The following is a 20511-nucleotide window of genomic DNA, read 5'->3' as shown; positions in this document are numbered from 1 at the left end:
GTCAATCTGAAGCCAGTTTTCATGTTCACCTGATGAAACAACCCCCTCTTACTGTTACCATTCTTTGGTTTTGATCATTGGTAGTTGTTGTGGATATCCTATGTTTTACTGATTGATAATTCCGCAGGTCTGTTGATACCTTTCCCTTTTTAAGGACTATGAAGGCAGGTTCTCTTACAGTCAGCCTATGTATGTTCATTTTGTGGTACACAGCAGGACTCATCTGTGAGTGAAATAAGGTTTCATGTAGGGAGAAGCTGTAAAACCAGGTTTGTTTCAGGTTTCATGAGACCACGTATTCTATCAGTTCTCAGCAGGAACTTGACAAGAAGCATTAAAAGAGTATGGAGCATGTGATGTTAGTGGTGCAGTGTGGGCACCCTTAGACAAAAAATTATGGTGATAGCACTAATATCTGAGAGGGATGAGACTTATGGTGGCCCCATTCAGTTTGCATTAGCAAAGCTGCTTAGTGGCAGCTGAGAAGGTTGTCCTGGTAGAAACAAGCAGCCAAGTATGAGGTAGTCCGTCTGACTTTCACATGGATCTTTCTGGGTTCTGCAGCTTGCTCGTGCAGGAAGATAGCTGTGTCTGGTGAAAACAGGTGCACGCTTGTTCTATGCAGCTGCATGACTCTGTGGTAAATAACGGAAATGATAATCTCAGTCTTGTCTGGGGCTTTGAGTGGCGGTGAGAGATCCAGACCCTAGAACAGTGGGTGAAAATGAACTACAGGGCTCTCAGCTTATTTGATTCCCCTACACAGGATGCAGACAGCATTCCGAACACTGAATTTCCTAAGAGGAAAAGGATCCTGCCAGGTCCCAAATTAACTTGGGACAAGTCTTACCCCATACCTGTGGTTCCTCTAAGCACTTCTCTTCTCTCCCATTCCCCTACCCTTCCCCCTTCTCCCGATTCTTATATAATTCACTCTCTTGGTTCCAATGCCCTTTCTTGGTCTCTTGGCTTACTCTCAACCTCTTGACCCACAGCTCCTCTCTTGGTCTGCTTGCCCATCTCTCTTCTCTTCCTCTCTTGCCATCCCTATTTCTCTCTCCTCTCTTGGGTCTGTTGTTCTGCTAGTCATATTCAGTCTGGACTGTTCCATTTGCCTCTGGATGTTCTCTCTCCCATATATACAATAAAACCCATCTCCTCAACTGTTATGGTAAATTATGTAAAGGTGTGTTACCTTTGCGTATGTTACATTTGTTCAGTTATGTAAAGATGTGCTGTTTTACCTGCCTAACTAAGGCACTCAGTTGGTCTAATAAAAAGACAGCCAATAGCTGGGGAGAGGAGGGACAGGTAGGGCTAGCAGACAGAGAGAAAACTAGAAAGAGAAATCTAGGCTTGAAGAGAAAAAGGAGAAAATGAGGGGAAAAGACAGAGAAATGCTTGGGGATGGAATCCAGGCAGTTGCCAATCTGCCAGATACACAGAATGAAAGAAAGGTAAAAAGCTCTGAGGCAAAATTCAGATGAAAAGGAACAGGTTAAATTAAGTTCTAAGAGATAGTGGTACCAGTATACGTTAAGGCCGAGCATTCATAACTAATAATGAGTCTCTATGTCACGATTTGGGGACTGACATTCTGCGAAAGCCTGCTATACTCAACCGTATCTATAAGTGGTCATTGTTTAGCTGGGGTGGGGGCTCAGTCATGTCCTTGTTTTCATTCAGATCACAAAGCAGAATGAATTGAAACTTTCAAACAAGTGTAAAATTAAATAAAATAAAGTATAAATGGTCAATCAGTCCTTTCCTTTCTAAAGTAATGGATGTGTTTACCAGTTATTGCTGAACTCATAGCTACTTTGTGCATAATAATTTCAAGCAAAATACAAACACTTTAATTGGTTTAGCATTTTGAAATAGGGTCTAGTTGCGTAGTCCAGACTGGCCTCGAATGTGATGATACCTTTGTCTCAGACTCATGAGTTCTATGATTACAAGCACGAACACCACAACTGTCATAAACCTTTCCAGTTCTAAAATATATCTTCAGTGATGACAGTGGCCTTATGTGATATGTTTTACAAGTGTTAGCTATTTAAAAAAAACTAGTATTACTATAGTGTAGGCATTGTGATGATGTTTCATGTAAGAGAGACACGGCTAAAATCTGAATTAATATTCTGAAGTATCTGATCACTATATTTGAGTATTTTCAGTAGCAAAACCTGCACCATTCTAATACTGAAAAGCATGTTAGGCATCTCTGCCTGAACTAGGCATGGTGGCATATGCCTTTGATTACAGCACTTTGGAGGCAGAAATAGGCAACTCACTATCAATTCAAGGTCATCCTGACTCACACACTGAATTCCAGGCTAGCCAGGGCTATATCGTAAGACCCAGTATCAATTAATCAGTCAATCAATCATTCAATAAATAAACAAATTCCTGATTAGTAATTTTTAGCATTTTATTGTATGGACTTATTTTTGAAAACTTTGATCAGCAATGAATTAGTTGTTACTCATCTACTAAACATATGTAGGTTAAATACCTTTTTCCTTTTCAGAAATGTTACAGACCTGTTTGCTCCTTTACATACAAAGGGAATATGAAAATATTTCTTTATCCCTTTTATAAAAAGAATCACTTTAATTCAATACATTTTCACTAGACTGTCTCCTTAAAAATTATACATTCTTTGTCCCTAGTTCATTATGATAATTGCTATAACAGGATAAATATTCACACTTGTATTAGTTATTTTTCTATTGCTTTGATAAAACACTATGACCAATTTGACTTGTAAAAGGAAGTATTTAAATTGGGCTTACCTTTTCAGATGTTTTGAGTTCATGATGGCGGAGCCAAGGCATGGCAGCTAGAACAGCTGAGAGCTCAGACTTCAAACTACAAGCAGTGCTAGACAATGGGGACTGTGCATGGCTTTTGAGATCTCAAAACTGTCCCGAGTGACAGGTCTCTTCCAGCCAATTCACACCTCCTAACCCTTTCCAAGGCATTCTACCAACTGGGGATCAATCATTCAAACATGATTCTATGGTGGCTATTTTCATTTAAACAATCGCAATATTGTTCTAAGAGTTTTATTTCATGTTTATAGTATATTTATGGTAACCGAAGGGATGTAAGTACCTGTTGTGAATTTGTGCTTGACTTTCTTTGGATTCCCCTTATGAATACCTGCTGCTACTTACAGGAGCACAGAGAAGGAATCCAAAGGCCAAGATTCTCGCTGTGAATCATCTTGACTGAAGTTCAATCGCTGGTCTTAAAGCCTGTAAGACGGCAAACTGGTTTGAAGGAACCGTCATTGCCATTCAGTTCCTGTGACTCACTCCTCAGTAGTGGTTGCTTTCAGATGTTTTGAGGACTACGTTCCTCTGTTCTTCTCTTAACTAATTGGCTAGTATCTTGTGACTACATACTCTGTGCAAGGCACTCTTCCAGCGGGGGGGGGGGGGGGGGGAACCAGTGAGGACTGTCATCATGCTGATCCTCAGGAAATGTGGTGCCAAGTTAGAGAGTGAAGCACTAGGAAAAGTAAACAGATCCACAAAATGAACCATGTGCTAGGCGGAAAAAAAAAATGAAATCTTGAACTGTGTGATGGAGGAGTGTCTATGTGTTACTTTCATTACTAATAAAGAAAACTGCCTTGGCCCTTTAAGAGAACAGAAAATTAGGTAGGCGGAGTAGACAGAACAGAATTGTGGGAACAAGGAAGTAGAGTGGGGGAGACGCTTCAGGCATTCGCCATAGGAGTCTCCATGCTGCTCCTCTCCGAGATGGACGCAGGTTAAGATCTCTCCTGGTAAGCCACACCTCGTGGTGCTACCCAGATTACTAAATATGGGTTAAAGGAAGATGTGAGAGTTAACCAATAAGAGGCTGAAACTATGGGCCAGGCAGTGTTTTAAAAGAATACAGTTTCCGTGTAATTATTTCGGGTGTAAAGCTAGCCGGCGGCCGGGTGGCCCCGCCGCATCACACTACAGATTGGCGCCCAACGTGGGGCTAAATCCATTTAAAAACCTTGCCTGCTTGGGATCGGAAAGAAATTACTATGAGACCATGCCAATGGCTCACTGCTCCCTTCCTGCACCTGGGCAGATGGCGGAATCAGGTTTAGGTGAGCGGGACAGCATTTGCGGATTCCTGCCGCCATAGAGAGAGAGGTGTTTTCAGACTGCGCGGTGCTCTGCGCGTCAGATTCGGCTGTGACTTGGATTAAGAGAGTTTCTGTGCTGCACGCTCAGTATCAAAATTAAACTGCTGAGTGCAGCTCCAATGTGGACTGTTGTGTACCTGTAACTGTGTGCAGCTCAGGGACACCAAATGACTGAAGCAGTAGCAGCTCTGGCTCTGCTCCGCCCGCCATGCTGAATTGTGCTGAGCTCAGACAGGTCTATCGCAATTACCATAATAATAGCGCAGTTAAGGTTTAGACTTGGCTGTAAACAGGCAGTACCGTATTACCTCTACCTGGCGCAACTTAAGATTTTAAGAAGTGGTTAACCTTTTAAGAAATGCTCCTGGATAGTAAAAAATTACAGATTCACAATAGAAAAGATTCAGACATAGAAGGCCTTTAAATGGCTCACGTAGGCTTAAAAGAGAGAAAAAGAAAATATAGAGAATAAAGTTAATGCCTTAAAAAAAAAAGGTTAAAGTCTTTAAAGAGACAGAGTACAGATAGTTATAGATTAAAAGAAGTAAAGTGATAGAGTAAAAATAAGCCACGTAAAAATGGAAAATTCACAGAGAGTCTGGATTATGTATTTTGTTGTGTTTTCTTTGATTTTTTTGACTGTAAAGGAGCTAAGTACAGAGAGACATTTCATTATATGGGCTGCCAGGCTAGACCAGAATGGACATCTTAACGGTATGACTTCAGGATTTGGATCTAAGAACATGATGCTTTGGAAAAGAGTTTCTTCTTTTGTTTTCACAGAGGACGAGACTCTGTGGATTGCTTCTATCCCAATATGGTATGATAGACCACGCCCTCCTGAAAGGTTGCTGTGAACATCCTCAAAAAATTACTTCGCTCAACTGCCAACTGGGATGAACCTAGCACACAGGTTACACCATGAAAGACCTAAATAACAGCGCCCCCATTCAGCAGGAAGCAGTTTGGAGAGAAAAAACTGTGCCCATTTTCCCAAATATTGCTTATAAATGTTCTTTTACATTTAAAGGGGGACATGATATAGATATGAATTTGCATTGGTATAGATTTTAAGGTCAATTTTGTTATATGTATATGTATTTCTGATCTTGATTAAGCTATTGTGATTGTAGTTCATTTTAAAAACTATAATGTATAATTAGGAAATATAGGTTGTTAATGGATAATCATTGATAATAGTTAAGCTTGTAGTCATGTTATTAGATTTTCTAGATATGTAGAGATATATTTCAGTTAGATAGACATTCTTCATATCTTTCAAAGACTGCAGAATATGGCATTTAATGTTTTAATAACTTAGGGTTTTTCATGACAATGAGAAACGTCTGCTCCTGGCAGCACCAATCTACTTCGAGAGGAAGATGGGCATCGAAGAGGCTACTTATGGAGTTTGTTAGCCATTTGGGCAAGAAACTGCTCTTGGCTGGACTGTTCCATAAACTGGACACAAAAAACCCGCAGAGAGAGGACTGCTGAACTTGCCTAAAGGTGAGATGGTCTTTCAGGGTTCCTGATTCATGAAAGAGTCTGCGAGACGTTCTGCAGGACACAACAGAAAGTGACTGAACTGTCTTTGGAATTTTTCTGCTTCATGGAAATGTCTGCTGGATACTGTGGGCCTGAAGCCCGAAGATGGATGCCCCAACGGTACAGAGGAACTTTGGGTGACTGTCCAGGCAGCGAGTTGTCTCTGTCATTTCTAGAGTTTTATAAGTTACTTATTTCTTATTTACTTAGGTAGCATTATATCCTTCTGGAGTCTTTGATGGAGTTGAAGAATAAATAGATAGTTATAGCTTTCCTTAGTTATGATAAAAGATAAAATAGATCTAAATATTGTAACTGTAATTCTTGCTTGATAACTGTTTTGTTACATGTAATTTTACTATGTTAAAGCCTTTCTTTTTTGTTTAAACAGAAAAAGGGGAAATGATGGAGGAGTGTCTATGTGTTACTTTCATTACTAATAAAGAAAACTGCCTTGGCCCTTTAAGAGAACAGAAAATTAGGTAGGCGGAGTAGACAGAACAGAATTGTGGGAACAAGGAAGTAGAGTGGGGGAGACGCTTCAGGCATTCGCCATAGGAGTCTCCATGCTGCTCCTCTCCGAGATGGACGCAGGTTAAGATCTCTCCTGGTAAGCCACACCTCGTGGTGCTACCCAGATTACTAAATATGGGTTAAAGGAAGATGTGAGAGTTAACCAATAAGAGGCTGAAACTATGGGCCAGGCAGTGTTTTAAAAGAATACAGTTTCCGTGTAATTATTTCGGGTGTAAAGCTAGCCGGCGGCCGGGTGGCCCCGCCGCATCACACTACAACTGTGGAAATTCACAGTGTAAGATTGTTTACTCCCTGAGGGGAGAGTTGCATCTGTCTACTCTGCCTTTGTTCCCTGGGCCTAGAATATTGAGCCTTATTAATAAATTTAATTTGGTGACTAGATAAATTTTAAGAAAATGTAACTTTCTTTAGGAATAACTACTGAAACTAATTGAGAAACAAGTTAAGAGTGCCAAGATATGCTGTCTTGGTCATTTACAACACTAAAGCAAAGTGCTTATAAGGTAGAGAATGGCATAGTCAAAAATCTAGATGTGGGAAGGAAGTTTGTCTCTGTCTTGAGCACTTGTGGAAGTTTGAGTAGGTATGGCTCCTATAGACTCTTATGTTTGAATCCTTGGCCTATAGGGAGTGGAAATATTAGGAATATGGCCTTTTTGGAATAGATGTGACTTGGTTGGAGAAAATGTGTCACTGTGGGGCTAGAGCTTGAGTTCTTATATGTTCAAGCTATGCCCCGTATAGTACACATCCTTCCTTTGTAGCATGCAAAGGTGCTCAGCTCCTCCTCCAGCACCATATATTCCCGAATGCCACCATGTTTCTTTCCATGATGATAATGGACTAGACCTTTGAAACCATGAGCTAGCTCCAGTTAAATGTTTTACTTTCTAAGGTGATGTCTCTTCACAGCAATAGAAACTCTTAGACAGCACTTGGTAACAAATGTCTTTTAGAATGTGAACCCATGATTGCAATAAATTATATTAAGAAATTAGATTGAAGATAAATTAATCCATGCAAAACATCAAGACAGAGATAAGTTGCTCTCCAGAGATATTTTCTTCAATTTAGGTCACAAGGGAGAGGCTCAACATGCTGTGGAATCACCCTTCTGTATACTGTGGATATGTATTACTATCATTGGTTAATAAAGAGCTGACAGGCTGATAGACAGACAAGAAGTATAAATGGTACATCCAGACACAGAGGACTCTAGGATGAGGAAGTATTGTGTCAAGAGATGCCAGCCAACTGCTGAACATGCAGGACATGTAAAAAATGAGATAACAAGTTATGAGCCAAGTGACAAAGCATAAATAAAAATATGAGTTAATTTAAGTATGAGTTAACTAGTCATAAGCCTAAGCTATTGGCCAGGCATTTACAATTAATATAAGCCTCTGTGTGGTAATTTGGAAGTGGTTCTTGGGACAGGAAAACTGCCCACAACAGTGCTCTCCCAAAGCCCACTCATTATAATTACACGATATGCTCTTCTGCCTCTCAAATGATTTTAAGACTGGACAGAAAAAAGAAAAAGGGTCACAAAAATCTGGGCAATCAAAAATGAGGAATGTTATACAAAACATGTTGTAAATAATTAATTATATGAAGTAAAATCAAGCTCTATAAAATTATACTATAGGTTAAAGTGTTTTGAAGATTACGACTAAATAAATGTTCATACTGATGAATACACACAGTCCCTTATCAATAGGAACAGTGCAGTACATGCAACTTTTACCTCCTATGTATGTATGTATGTGTAGACAGAAGCTGTCCATTGACATATATTAGTTATATATATTCTTATTTGAAATTTAAATTTTATATTGCTATGGTTAATGTGCATTTAACTTTTTTACTATTTTAAGGCATACTCACAAAGCCTTATCTTCAGTGTGCTCTAAAAACACAAGGGGAAGCTAAAAGCAGAGACCTGTGATTGATTGTACATTTAAATAAATGCAGTACAGATTGAGACAAATGCACTGAGCGTGTGTGTTTCAATCACTGTATCGTCACACAATTGAATAAACACACATGTACAATACAATGCTTAATTGAGTGCAGCAAGAACATTTATTTTAGTGATTGCATCATTGCATATTCAGGCAAAAGCACTGTTTTTACTTCAGCAAAGCTGAAGTTCCGAATGTACTTATAAGTTTCAAGCCTCTCTCTCACTGACTTTGATAGATCACAACTGCCCATATATTTTAAGTGACTGAAATGAAATGTGTTTTATTTCACAAGATGCGATTTTTGTGTATTTATGGAATTTTGAAAAATAATCTGATCATTAGTGCTTTGCAGAAAAACAAAAGCAAACCCTAAACATTTCTTACTTTAAAAATATCTTTTTTTTTGTCCCAGTAAGGATGTAACAGGACGTTTCCTATTTTTACGATCAACCTTTCTACAGATTTTTCTGTGAAAATTATATTTCCAACTTTCTAGACATCAAGCCTTATGTTTATTTTGCTTTTGAATTGTTTGCATAGCTCTGGTCAAATTTAGTATCACCTCCTGCATGTATATATGAGAGCAAAAGTTGGGCTATTAGTGCTAAGGACCCAATCAGAGCTTGCTAGATTCTGTCATGGCTCCTTCATGCTCTATTTCCATAAATACTGTTGCTCAGAATTGCTGTCATAAACAGATTTTTGTGTCATTTCTATTAGTAGCATCTTGAATGGTAGATGAAAGAAAATAAAAGCTAAATAGCAGCCTTTGCCTTACTGTGTCCACTTTCTAATAGATGTTCGTATTCCACGAGTGATGGATGAGTGGTGGTAGATGCTCAGATAAGTACCTAAAAGAGATAAAAGAGAGTTTTAACTAAAAGAGAGTTACCCAAATAGCAAGTTTTTAACATTTAATCCTTTCCTTGAATATATTGATTTGATTTTAATTGTTCTTAATACAGACTTCAAAAAAATCTGTGATGCACCCTGAAGTGTATTGTTAGAGATATTATTGATTAGATATTCTAGCAATAGATATACTCCGGTTTTAATGCACGAGCTTCTCAGAGTGAATTTTGCAAATTTAATTTCAAATACTTACTCAGGGAGAAACTATATTTTCTAAATAAGTTTAGAGAATGTATGTGCTGATAATATGAACTAATTGTGATGGCTTGCTTCTGGGGTGTGTAACGATTTTAATTGTTCTGATCACATCAAGTGTTGGGGTCTTGTCCACCCTTTGTTTTGCATGTGAAGAAACAGAATCTAAAGTGTAAAATATTTGTTATGCATTTTCAGTTCACAGATGCAGTGTATTCATCAAACCCTACTAAGTGCTAACCTGATAAACATCATACAATCTTATTCTTACTCAGATTAACAACCCACAGAATACACTTTAGGATATTGTTAAGGATGAACACAAAAAGATATTATGCATCCTTTTATTTAATATAACATTTTATATAAGATAAAACATAATCTTTTTCATTATGTTTAATAATACCTATCTATGCCAAACATAGAATACAATGAATTCTAATTTAAGTCAGGTAAGTTAGTGATAGGTCTCGTTGATGTCAAATCATCCAGAGAAATGTTTCATGGTGACTTTCACAAATATTCACCTGAATGTTGACCTTCTCATAGCATGCCACTGCTGAATTACTCCAGCCTGACTTGGGAAGTAAGAAGGGAACCGATTAAGTTAAGCATCCAGTCCTGACATCTTTTGACTCAGTTCTATTCCCAGAGGAATATATGAGTAGAGTTTGTGTGGTTTGACCCTCTACAAATTTTGATTATACATCTTTCGTTAGTGCTTCTGGTATTTTATAAGGTTTTTTTGTTGTTATAAAAGACTGCATTGTAGTAGAGTTTGTATTTGTAAAATACACATATATAATTTTTTAGAATAGCTGTATCTCAAATATTTGAATGAAATTATTCATGGCAAAGAGAGACATCCCTGTGCTTATCTGAATAATTGGGGGAAAATAAATCAAACTGTTTTTACTCTTTTAAAAACATGTGTGTGTGTGTGTGTGTTTTATGCTCGTATATCTGTATACCATGTGGCACATTATTGATGACTATACCCTAGAAAACAGTTGCAGAGGCCTGTGAGCTGCTTCACAGGTACAGGTTATTAAATCTGAGTCCTCAGGATGAGCAGTCAGTGCTCACCAACCCCTGAGCCACCTCTCCAGCCCGATGCTTTTGTTCTTAAATTCTCTGAAGTGGCATAGTTTTATATACTCCAAGAAACAACTAGTGTCTATTCTAAAAATCATATGCTACTTTTCCCCATTTCATATGAACTAGATAAAAGCAATATCAGGAGAGCATATTCCATTAATTAGCATTAATTAGTTTAAGATTGGGCAGTGAACACCTCTTTCTCTTTTCCACGATCTGATGTAAGGTTCTCGTATGAGCCGTGGAATCACAGAGTTTAGGAACTACACTTAACCAGCTTGTAGTGTTTTTTATTTTCTTGAGATCCATCTCTGTATAACTTCTCCTTAAGATGTTGGTGAGGTGGTAAAAGCCACAAAACAAACAGGTGCTTCAGTAAATGCACACAAATGAGTGTGTTCCTAGCAAAGAATTAGGGGAAAGGATCCTTTCCTCTGCAGATAATCCAGGGGATTCTCTCCCTCACCGTGCACACAGATGGGCTGCCACAGACATGACACATGATTTGTGTTTGGCAGGATTAATGAGCATTATCGTGTTAATGGTTACTTAGGTGAGGTCAGAGCAAGTCACAGCCTGGGCAAAATGATGAAGGTTTATTGCTTGGGCTCATGCTACTCTTTTTTTTTCTAATTATGATTTTACATTGTTTAACATTTTTGTCCTTCAAATGATTCAAAGACCACTTACCTTCTGCAGTAGGGGAACATCCATAGATTGGGCAACTTGAACTCTGTCCTTTGACATACAAGATGTAGGCAGCCCTTCCTGATGTGTCCTTCCATTTCCTCTGTGCATTCGGCTTCCTCATAAGCCAGAGTCTACTATGCTGCAATCGCTTTTGAAATCTGACATATTGATCAAGAGTTTAGCCTTAGTAACCACAGCACATATATCAAGTGGTCTTGATTATGTGTCAGATCAGACTTGATAGCAGGACAATCTTCTCACCATCTTCAGTCCTCATGAGTGTGTTGTTGATGACCTGGACCATATATTGTGATGGAGGAGGGTCATCTGTCTATGTGTTACTTGCATTGGTTAATAAAGAAACTGCCTTGGCCCTTTAATAGGACAGAAAATTAGGTAGGCGGAGTAGACAGAACAGAATTGTGGGAGAAAGAAAGCAGAGTCAGGCAGATGCCTCAGGCAGATGCCTTAGCTCTCCTCTTCGAGATGGATGCAGGCTAAGATCCCTCCTGATAAGATACAACCTTATGGTGCTACACAGATTACTAAATATGGGTTAAAGCAAGATGTGAGAATTAGCCAATAAGAGGCTAGAGCTACTGGGCCAAGCAGTGTTTAAAAGAATACAGTTTCCATGTAATTATTCTGGGATATAAAGCTAGCTGGGTGGCAGGAAACAGCCCGCTGCTCCTTCTACAATATTGCTTCATCATCACTGAGCAACTTTCCATAGAATTTTATTCAGAATCTCTGTGTACATTAGATGGAATGGAGATAATCACCAACGAGGTAGAAACAAGAGCCTCATCAATAGCCTATAATGGCTTGTTTTAAAATTAAGACAAAAATCAATGAGTACTAATGTCAGACTTGTAAGCCCTTTTGAAATTGTCTAAAAATGGCTGAGTATTTCCCTATTGAGTTTAACTCAGCAGACTCCTCTATAAACAATTGTTTCAATGCTATAAAAATAGTTTAGTTAAACATACGCACACATTTCATTTAAAAACATGACTACAGAAAATAATTTCCTTCAAGACATAGATATCCTTCATGTTCTACTATATCACTCAAGTTAAAATCTTGTGTTATGAAGAAAATATTTCCAAATGTGTTGATTCATTTAATAATTAAGTTGCTTATCAGTGAGTGATACCTGTTAGTAGATAAGTACTTCTTATATCAGAGAGTGAGTTTCTGGTGTTGCCTCCTTTTAGATCCAGTATACTGTGTGCATGGCAAAGCTAGAAACCAAAGCAACAGCTATCCAGAGGAGGAATTCAATATCAAAGCATGAGCATGAAACAGACGGGCATTTATTCACAGTGATTAACTGCTTGCACTGGAGGAAGGGAAGGAGAGAAGTAGAGAGGAAGAGGGGGGGAATGAGAAAGAGAGAAAGGAAAGTGAGAGGCAGGATTTCTTCCTGACAGAGAAATGAGGGTGGTGCCCTAAGTGTATAGAACATTCTCTTCTTTCTTTTCCAGAAAAGGTTTCACTGTTTACTTTACATAGAATCAACTTTGTAAGATACACAAACACATTGTTTTTATTTAACAGTTAATTTTAATCTCCAATAGTTATCAATAAAATCAAAATCTCAAGTCAGTTCAATACTAGATCCTTAGTTGTTTGATTTGCTGGAGTTACTCTGTCATATCAGCTTTAAGAGTTAGTTATTATCATTCTATGATGAGTAACCTGTTATCCGGGGAGGTATGGCAGGTTAAAGAGATGGAACAGATGTGAGAAGGTGAAAAGCAGGCTATGAAAATATTCCATCTCCTGTAGCCTCAAGGACAGCATGTCTTAAGTAAACACAATGTAACATAGGACAAAAAGATAACAAAAACTGGGGAATAATGAAAGGAACCCTTTGCCACAAAGTCTGATGAAACCTCTGTTTACATGAAAGTCAAGAATTCCAGCACAATAAAACAATGTTTCTGCAAAGAGTCAATGTTTATTTCCTATAGAGATGTCTCAAATGAGACTACTAAAATTATAATGAACCATACTTAAGGCCTAACTGCATATGGACTTCCTCTGTTCTGAAGTGTAACCTACAGTGCTTTAGGAATTGTATAAGGAACTCCATTTACAATATAATACATGTTGTAACCTCCTGTGCAATGCTTGAAATCCATGGTTATATCCTATTAGCTATCAATTCTATTCAAAATGCCTCTGTATCCAACTTATAATCACATTCAAGGAATAAAGAGTGATTAAAGGAATACCTGTATGCATGGATTTTTGCGATCAATGGATTTGAATCAAGTATACAAACCATGAATAGGATGTTTGCTATGACACAAAAATTTGATGCTCATTTGAGGAACTCATAATCATACTTAAGTTTATCTTGTCTTTCTCAGTGTGCTTCCATTTCCAGCAACCCTTGTGCCTCAATATATGTTAAAATGCTTTCTTAATTAACTCTCAATCTGTGTTTTAGTGGCCAGCCCTGAAACTCTTTTCAGCAGCTATATGAAGAATCCCAGTCTTCCTTGGACAGTCCTGGAGCTGTGTTTCTGGCCTGTGCCCTACTGCTGGTGACAAACCAATACATACATTTTAAGGCCTAAAATATGTCATTCAATTTGATCCAACTTTTGAAAATATTTGATATCAAAGTATATTTGTAATGATAGAAAATGGTGTAAATGTTCCACTGTTACTTTCATTGCTTTTAAAAACCATTTACATTTTATTGTACTTTTATCTTGCTCCATCCTTTCTTAAGTAAAAGGAAGTTTTCATAATTAGCAGAAGAATATATTGGTGTAGAACAATGGCTTGAATACCTCCATGACTGTATACAAGAAAGTCAGTCTGAGAATTCTCTAGTCCTAAATGGAAACAGTAATGGATCAATAATATAACTCAGCAACACTGAGTGATGAGTCATCCTCAAGGTTGAGTGAGAGCTGATTTGAGAAATATGCTTTTGTGAATCAGTATTGGGACGTACATCAAAAGGAACTTTTAGGACTTACTTCCAATATCTGAGATAGGTTTGCAAAAAGCAAAAACCTAATAAAAAATCATAAAGGTAATAGAAAAATTTCTCCTACTAGTCAAAACAATAGTTAATTAATGCTTAGTATCTTCCTTTTGCCATAATTTTACACCTTATCCCATAATTAACTAAGAAGGAACTGCTACATCATAAATATAATGAGTACACGTGGTATAATAAAGTAGTTCTTAAAGACTAATTGGTGCCATTATGAATTTTTACCAATCTCCATTGTAAAAGTTATTTTGGCTTCCTTGTGTATCTGTTATACAATCCCCGGCATTCATAGAACTGAAACACACTTTTGACATTATGTTTATATTCATTACTTTTAGTCAGTTTGAGAGGATTGTCTTGAAAAGATACACATGATTTTCCGACCTGCAAATGTGATGCTTTGCACAGTTCTGAAGAAAGAACAAGAAGAACGTGTTGCTTTTTCTCATTTGATCACAAGTGCTTCAGAGGCTCTCCAGTCTCAGTTAAAACCTTCACGGCAGATTTCCTTTCTTTTATATTACTCTTCTTTTTTCTTTTCTATGTTTTAAGAAATAAGCTCTATCCACATGCAGTTAAGTGCTCAACCTCTGAGCTGTGTCCTCAATCCAAAACCACTGGATATAATATATAATTTATCCCAGCACTCGGGATGCAGAGGCAGGCGGATCTCTGTGAGTTCAAGACCAGCCTGGTCTATAAGAGCTAGCTCCAGGACAGGCTCTAAAGCTGCAGAGAAACCCTGTCTCGAAAAAACCAAAAAAATAATATACAATTTATAAAGTTTATAAGATATTTTTAATTTTTAAAATTAATTTTTTGAGAATTTTGTATAGAGTGTTTCATTACGCTCACCTTCAGCTGTAATTCCTCCGAGGTCCACTCTATTCCCTACCCACCCAGCTTTATAGCCTATTTATTTATATATTTAGTTTTATATCCATGAAGTCTTCATTTATTCTTGGATGTGTGGTCTTCTGGAACATAGTCAGTTTATGAAGGACAACACTCTTTTGTTTTTTTCGAGACAGGGTTTCCCTGTAGTTTTTAGAGCCTGTCCTGGAACTAGCTCTTGTAAACCAGGCTGGCCTCGAACTCAGAGATCTGCCTGCCTCTGCCTCCCAAGTGCTGGGATTAAAGGCCTGCGCCACCACCGCCCGGCTAGGACAACACTCTTTTTTTTCATGTTTTTTTTTATATTTAAAAATTTCCATCTCCTCCCTCCTCCTCCCCCTTCCCTCCCCTCCCCTCCACCCATGCCCCTTCCCTCCCTCTCCAGGCCAAAGAGCCATCAGGGTTCCCTACTCTATGTTAAGACCAAGGTCCTCCCAACTCCCCCCAGGTCCAGGAAGGTGATCAACCATTCTGACAAAAGGAAACTGACTCTCTCTCTCTCTCTCTCTCTCTCTCTCTCTCTCTCTCTCTCTCTCTTTCTCTCTCTCTCTCTCTCCCTTTTTCCCTTCCTCTCTTCCACCCCTCCACCATGATCAGTTGAAGACAACTCTGGTTATGGGGGGAATTTCTGCTTACCTTTTCTGTCCATGCTGGGAGTTTTCTCACTTTGAGCTTGAGCAGGACTGTGCACTGCCCCACTGTGTCTGAAAGACAAATGACTCCCTTAGAGTCATCTAGCAGGTCTGGTTGCTACAGCCTTTCCTCCCATCTCTTCCTCAATGATCTCTGAGCATTGTGAAAGGGTTTGTGATACAGATAGTGGTGATTTGAATGAGAATGGTCCCTAGAGACTTACATTCCTGAGTACTTGGGAATCCATAGAACTGTCTGGAAAGGATTGGTCTGTGTAGACTTGTTGGAGGAGTTGTGTCTCTGTGAGTGGACTTGGAGGTTTCAAAATCGCATTCCCCATTCCCAGTTAACAAACTCTTTTTTGCCTGTGGTCATTGTCTCAAGAAGTGAGCTCTCAGCTGTTGCTCCAGCACCATGCCCCCCTCCGACACACCTGCTGCCATGCACTCACTATGAAAACGTAAACCCTCATCTTCCTTTTTAAAGTTGCCTTGTTCATGATGTCTTTACAGAAATAGAAAAGTAACTAAGGTATTGACCAGTGAGATCCATTAGACCACAAACATTATAGGCTATTGCCAATGCTATTGGTTACCTTCTAGAACTTGATGTTTTAAGACCCTGTTGAAAACATACAAACTTCAGTCATAGGCTATGGAGATAAGAAACTAGGTCCAACTTGGAAGTCATATATGTGGTTTTATATATAATGTTATGTGTGCTTATATTATAAAAAGTATTTCTCAAAGATTAACTTCAAACCATATTAGTATACTAAGTTACATAATTTCCTTATTAACTGATACTCTTTTCCAAAGAGGTATAAGGAAAGCAAAGGGCATGGGAGGAAGTCTGTCATCTTTTAAAAAAGAAACTCCATTTGAACCAGCTCTGTCCGTGCTACCCTAGACACCGAGAAGTGTGTGTGCTTCCTAGTGCCTTTCTTAAAGGAGGGCTGAAGCAGAAGGCAGTCAAGTAAACACTATTTGGGGGGTCTTGCTTTACCTCAATGCTGTTCTCAGCTGCAGGCAACCTTAGAGGCACAGTGGAGACCCCTCTACTCCACAACAGCGTTTCACATTAGGAGGATGAAGGTCTTTGGGTAAAATTCGTGAGCAGATGGAATCCTCAGCCCGCAGATAGCTCTTCCACTTTCATCATCTGAAGCCTGTCAGTGCCTCTTGCCAAGGAAAAAGAAGAAAAAGAAAAGCTTACTCTGCAAAAGTTCTGCACAGGAAAATGTGTGAAATAGAAAGTATTTGAGAGGATGCGCCCGTTATATATTCTGGAATCAGACATACTGCCAAAAGACATCGGCCTGCCCTGTCTGTACAGAGGGATCTCGAAAATAACCTGTGCTTTCTACAGGCCTTTTCCAAAGAGCACAAAATTCTGAAAGCTTTGTTTTAGTCTGTGTACTGAATGCACTAGCTACTGTCAACACTTACTAGACACAGCTGCTGGTGTTGCTGGGGTTAATTCTCTTCCGCTTTGCTCTGTGCTTGCATCCCGTTTTGGTGTAATGGGTGATTTGTGTAATTTGAAGAATGTCTGCCTCTGCCCTGAGAAGTTAAAAATGGTAACCTGCGCTGCTCAGCTCTTACCCAGAAGCGAGGCAGAAGGGTTGGGGAGTTACTGTTAGTTGGCACCTGAGACAGCAGAGTGAGTTGTGTTTTAAAGGAACACACACCTTCAGCCAGTTCATTTCAAATGTGTGCTTCAGTTCTTCCTCCTTGCCTTCTGCTGTTCTGATGGGTATGGGCCCAGGAACTGTGTCAACAGCTCCCTCCATGGACCATTGATCAGATCTGCAGTGTCACCGTGTCAGACTCTTGGTATCATCTGGGTTTTAGCTTTGTTTATGGGGGGGGGAGGGGAGGACTGTGTTTGAATTTGTCTATCTGTTTTTAGATCTAGAGATTTTAATTTAAACCTCTGTGCAGTTTCCCACTTTGCTTCTCTTGAATCTGTTTCTGAGCTATCCAGCATTGCCTGTAGTCAGCCATCCTGGGCATTTCATCGGCCTGACTCCCTGATCCCTGCTGGCTCAGGGTGTCTGTGTTACCTCTTTAATACTCAGCTTCTCCTGTGCCTACCTAATACACACATTTTCTCTACATTTTGCTTTATACGGAAGACTTCCAGTAGTCTGCATGTGTCTGTCTTCAATTTTCAATTTTGTTGGTTGTTGGACAAACATCTGGGACCAGAGTTGAGTAGTTCCTGTTAAAAGCCTGGTGCCTCTATTGGTGTAAAAACTTAAGGCTGACCTTGACTGTACGCGTGTTTGATGACCGCGTGTGGACGTGCCTCCTGCACTGAGCCTTTCTCGGAAGGCTTTCAAGATTGTTTTCATTTGTTTCCTGTTGAGAAAAGCCACAGGGAAATGTCAAAGTAGTACTCAGTGACATGTTGTACTGGATTTAAGCAAAGGGTAATTTTTAATTTTTTATTGTTGCTGCAATTGCCTGTGTGTGTTTTTCTTTAGTCTGTCTTTACCTCGTGCAGCTTCATTTCTTCCTCCTGTAAGAAGCCCTTTGATGTGAGATCTTTTCTTGCTTTGTGATTTAGAAGGGGAAGATGGCTTACCTGTTTGGAGACCCTCATCTGATTTTCCCTAAGCCTTGGTTGGAATCTTCCCTCTTTAAAACAGATCATCTCTGCAGGAGGGAGGGAGAAGAGAGGAGATGGGGATGAATAGAGACATTTCCTCTCCATTTCCCTCAACTCTAACCTGTGTCTTGTTACTTACTGGAGAATTATAGTAATAAAATTATATCAATGCTCAATTCAGGGTAAGTTTACAGGTTATCACAAAGGTACACTTTTATTCTTATTCCATTATTAAGCTGGCTCAGCAATTCATTTGAAATAGTTATCACAACTGAGAACTAACAAAATTGTAGTGAACGATAGTGAAATTTTTATACAAAATGGCTCTCTTCCATGACAGGTTGTTATTAGCCTGGAATTCCCAGTGACAAATCAGGTTGCACGGTACTAAGACACAATCTAACAGCCTTTACGGTTTCCTGTGTACAACTTTATTATTGTCTTTTTATTGTGTTCATAATCTTGCAATAACATAGCAGAGATGTGCGGTTTATCAGGGATGACCAGTGGTATATTGCATCTTGTTTAGAGAAAGTCAGTCCGCCTGTCCTACTGAGAATGTATAGTTTAACAAGACACTTGCCATCATTTTCTTAACAGGGGTAATAAACAGAACAATTCTACATAAAAGCTCATATCAGCTCCTTTCATGCCTCCTCTTTCAGAAGGCTGCCTTAGGGTTTAAGCAATTGACTGGTCTGACCTGCATCCTCTCTCTGCAGTCTGCAGTTCTTTTGTTTAACATTAGTATGTGAGCAAACAGCCTTCTGAGCTGTGTGGAGCTTATCAGCCCGTGTTCAGTCAACTGGAACCCCATTCTATGTATCAGAGCAGGGCCACATTTAATACTTCACAGTGGGAGCATCTGCGATCTCCAAAAATGACTTGTTTATCAGATAAACTCTGTCCTTATTCTGACAGATGTGGTAGATGGTGGGGCGTCAATATCACACTTCTCTAAGTCATATATAAAGTATGGTATGCTGAGGGGCAATGAGGCCCACTGAGCAGCACCATGGCAAGAATTGCTTATGCAACCACTATCCCAATGTACTCAGAATTTGCTTGAAGTATGTGATGGAGAAAGGCACCTCTTGGTTTCTCTTTTGAAATGAACAAGTAATTCTCATGTTGGGAAAGTGTTAAAGAGAGATAGAGATAGAGAAAAGAGGAGAGAGAGAGAGAGAGAGAGAGAGAGAGAGAGAGAGAGAGAGAGAGAGGAGAGACATTTTTACAGTTAGTTTAACATTATAGGACTCATTGGTAAACACTCTAAGGTGCCTCACTGCCCTGGTCTGATGAAAGCCAGGAGCCTGAGGGGGCTGATGGAAATATTGATCATCTAGTACCCAGTGGTACCAGGATGCTGGGAAATTAGAAGAATGGGCTTAGGAGACTTAGCTGCCATTAACCTAAAATAATGCTAATATAGTCTGCTAATTCCAAGTGATCTTTTCTTAGAACTGTTATTAGAATTTCATGAAGTTATTTTATCATATTTAAGAAGTACCAATCCCCATTTGTAAATCACAAAATAAAATTTGAGGTTGTATACTATATACATACAGTATCATGAAACTATTTTAAAACTACATGTACTTTGCTTGATCTATGCATACCTAATATTTAAACTAATTATTTCTTATAACTAGAACACTTACTAATATATTTCTTTCCAAAAGAATGATTTAAATGATCTCTTGGAGTGTAATCCCTCGGAAGGTCTTCTCAAGCGAAGTCCAGTGATTGTAAAAGAGTCTGCACCCTGCTTGAGGTCTTAGAGATTCTGAAGCGGCAGTCAAGGGATGCTCATGACACAGGTATGAGCAAAGAAAGCAGTGTCAGCCAGTGGGACTGGCGTCACTGAGCCCTGGCTGATTTCGACTGGAGAATTTCTTCCTTCATGCAGTTCACGTTCCTGGGGTTCACTTATAATTTAGCACATATGTTACATTTTTGCTCCTACATATAATTACTCTTTATATTAAAGCATTTTCTCTCTAATTATTTCACTACTAGTGGCCCCCTTCACCTCTCAGCTCCCTGCTAATTAAATACTTTTAAATGTGTCTTTGTTATGAATTGTGAAGTGTTGCCATGATCATATGAAAAAATAATTATTTGCAAGACAAATATAAATTAATAACTTAAACCTAAATATTGTCATATATAGAGTCAGGCAGCATGTGGTACAAGCATTGTGTATTATCAGGAGACACACCTTTGTGTCAACTCATAGACAAGACAATATT

The sequence above is a fragment of the Arvicola amphibius genome, chromosome 11 (assembly GCF_903992535.2).
Source record: "Arvicola amphibius chromosome 11, mArvAmp1.2, whole genome shotgun sequence".
Classification (NCBI taxonomy): Eukaryota; Metazoa; Chordata; class Mammalia; order Rodentia; family Cricetidae; genus Arvicola; species Arvicola amphibius.
The sequence above is the reverse complement of the archived record's forward strand: the minus strand, read 5'-3'. Positions refer to the sequence as shown.